This window comes from Hibiscus syriacus, unplaced genomic scaffold (assembly GCF_006381635.1).
Source record: "Hibiscus syriacus cultivar Baekdansim isolate YM2019G1 unplaced genomic scaffold, ASM638163v2 tig00110933_pilon, whole genome shotgun sequence".
Taxonomy (NCBI): domain Eukaryota; kingdom Viridiplantae; phylum Streptophyta; class Magnoliopsida; order Malvales; family Malvaceae; genus Hibiscus; species Hibiscus syriacus.
In genome coordinates this window covers 590842-594460 of record NW_024062919.1, presented here as the reverse complement: position 1 = coordinate 594460, position 3619 = coordinate 590842, and the positions used below count along the sequence as shown (strand labels likewise).

General features: G+C 35.6%; 1 pseudogene; it reads left to right on the top strand.

The window, feature by feature from the left end:
* Positions 1-2108: 2108 nt before the first annotated feature.
* Positions 2109-3136, top strand: LOC120147126 (annotated as a pseudogene).
* Positions 3137-3619: the final 483 nt, after the last annotated feature.

Below are 3619 nucleotides of genomic sequence, written 5' to 3'. Positions count from 1 at the left end.
GGTGCAGGAATCTCTGAGCTATGAGCTATGATGCAACGCATGCATGCACAGCTACAGGACCTTGGTCGCCGAGACTCCATGGCGACCTACCTAATATTTGATGGAAGAACAGGGGACCCTTTTGAACAACCTGTTATAATAGGAATTATCTTGAAATTAATTCATCAAGTTGATGATAAAATACATGGGCGTTCCAGTGGACATTATGCACTTGTTACACAACAACCACTTAGAGGAAGGTTTTCCCACGTCCAATGCACCATCCCCTCCCCCATGCATTCCCACCCCATGCATTCCCACGTCCCATGCATCCCCTCCCCCATGCATTCCCACGTCCCATGTTGATTGCATGGCGACCTATTCCTTTGTAAATACACACAGGTCGCCCGGATGCCATGGCGACCTCCAAGGTCGCCCGGATGCCATGGCGACCTCCAAGACCACTGTATAATTCACCCCATTCCAGCAATTAATCTGGGATGTGCACCATATCGTAAAAAAAAAATCGAGAATGGAAGATTCGATATCGAAAAGCGGGTTAACAGGTGGGCTCCAAGTAATGTTGAATATTTCCCATGTGCCCTCATCCCACATTGGCCGCATAAGAAGATCATTTGGTGTTTATAAAAGAAGAGTTTAGTTTCATTGGGCACCAACTACGAGACGAAGTGAATGGGTCGAGACCTGTGTCATCGACGCGGTCAAGACCCAGGAAAGTCCCCGGGCCCGCCCCTGCAGAGATGCAGTCTCGGAAACGAGTAAAACTTCAGATCGGTGGAGTCTGTTCTTTGGTCCCGAAAGGGGTTTAAAGACGTGGCTGAGACATGTGTGGAGCCTCTATGGCCCCATCGCTGAAGCAATTTGGCCGAATATACACAGTTATTCACGTGGTCCCTAACCGGACTAACTGAACGGGGCTTACGATCTCGTAGTTTCCTTTTGGTAAATGTTATGTACAAAATTTTCCTTTTTCGTAAAAGATATGTCCTATGTACGAAATATATTGATAAAGTTTATCGGATTAAAACTTAATTGACATTTTAAATTTAATAAAATAATTGAGCAGGTGAAATTGCTCTTTAATTTTTTACTATGAGTAATAATTGATATTCAGTTGACAATTAACTTTATTTATTTAGTATTAACAATATTATTTCAAAGATGTTATTATCTTTCTACATTGATATTAATATTTAACTAAAACAACTTAAATTTATTACTTGAAATACACAATTATAATTAAAGTATTGTTAAACAAAATAATCTTTCGACTATAAGATATTATTTTATTAAGTCCCTCAATTATTAAAAGTCACAAAATGGTATACGACTAAACATATTTTCCAAACTCATCATTTTCTGTTAAAAGATTGACGACAGTCTGAGTTAAACGTTAACATGTTAACTGATTATGATAGTTATTTGCGATTTTAGGATAAAATTTCATTATATCGTAGTCAGTAGGTTAATGTCTAGCTCAGTCTGCTATCAACATAAAAGAACAAGTTTGAAACATATGTATAGTCGAAGATTATTTTGTAACTTTTTATAGTCGAAAAACTTAACAAAATAATGTATTATAATTAAGGGATCGTTTTGTTACTTTTAAAATTTATAAACTTGACAAAGCAACACCTTTTAATCGATGACCATTTGTGTTCTTCACCGTATAGTAGGTAAGATCTAATTACATGACCTAAAACTTTTTATAACATGTTTATTTTATATATTATATTTTTAATTATTATTTTTACTAAGTTTGACATCATTAATTAATCGGTCGCCATCATTAAAAGATTATGATATTATCTTTATTTGTGACCATGTTAATGTAATGATATTGTATTTTCACACATTTCCAAATCTTTAAATAAATTTATTATAATACAATATACATTTGATTTTTATCACTTCACCTATAATAATTTGATAATTTATTTTTCATAAATAAAATAATTTATCTGACAATCTATATATATATATATATATATATATATATAAATAAAATAATTTATCTGTGTCTAAAAATCTATATATATATATATATATATATATATATATATAGGGTTGGAAATCCAAAGCATAGTAAGAAAGCTTTGTGTCAATTCTGGCTGTTTCTACTTTCTTTCTATCCCAAGCTGTTGCCATGACCGATTCATCCGAATTCACCGAGTCGGTTCTGGCTCAGCTCCCAATGGAAAGTTTTTGGGATATTCCATTGTATCAATGGGAAGGTTTCTGGTATAGATCTTATCACCTCCAAGCAACAATGGCTCTCCGTTCACATTTCTCCGCCCGACACGACGATATCATCTTAGCATCCCCCATGAAAACCGGCACCACATGGCTCAAAGCCCTCTGTTTCTCCATCCTCAACGCCGCCTCTTCCGGCGGAGACAACAAAGAAACGTTAGCCAAGACAGATGAAGACGAACCTTTCCACCTCCGTGACCCGCTTGTCGAAAACCACCCCGCCGTCTATGTTCAAACCTTGGAAGTCCAAGTTTACACTTCAAACCCGTTGCCGGACATTTCCGCCATGAAATCTCCAAGGCTGTTTCACACTCACTTGCCTTACACGGCATTGCCGGACTCCATTAAAACCACGACTGCAAGCTTGTTTACATCGCGAGAAACCCTAAAGACACACTCGTTTCCATATGGCATTTCTTCAACAAACTGAGAACGCCACAACAAGGCCCGTATCCGTTCGAGAAAGCATTCGAGTTGTTCATCAATGGCGTTTCCCACTTCGGGCCATTCTTCGACCATGTTTTACAGTACTGGAACCAGAGCTTGAAAGCCCCCAACAAGGTGCTGTTTTTAAAGTACGAAGACCTTAAAAGAAACCCCATTAGAGAGGTGAAGAAGCTGGCTTCGTTCATGGGGAAACCATTTGAGAATGATAAAGAGATTGAAGATGTGATATGGCGGTGCAGCTTGGAGAGGTTGAAGAACTTGGAGGTGAACAAAAATGGCGTGGATCCTTGGGTAGGAATGCAAAACAGTGCGTATTTTAGAACTGGAATCGTTGGGGACTGGAAGAACATGATGAGCGATGAGATGAGTCGGCGTTTGGATCAAATCACTGAGTCGAAATTGAAAGGATCTGGCCTTTGCTTTGAAATTTGAGCTCTCTTCACCTCTTTTTTCTTTCTTCTGTCTTTTGGTTTGTTTCTGCAATGTAATAATTAGTAATGAATGGTTCTATATGCATTAATTATGCTACGTTCCATTTTAATCATAAAAAAACTTTAAAAGAAATTAATTAGTTTTAGTTTTAATATTTTAATGAATTTTTAAAATATTACTTATATAAAAGAGAATATATAAATTAATTTATACATTCTTTTTGAATTAATTATCAGTACATAAACTATTGATTAACTAATTGAGATCGAATTTTACGAAAACCTATTGTGAGGAAATTTTTTCCTCGACAATCTCATGATTCGAATTATTGATTTTATTTAAAAAAATATAGTAATTCATTTTATTATTCCAACTAATTGTTGGTAATTTATATGTTTTTTAATTGATGAAATTAATACCTCATATGTTTTAATAAATTTATCATATTTCAACTTTTAATGATAATTTGTAAAGTTTACATTTTTAT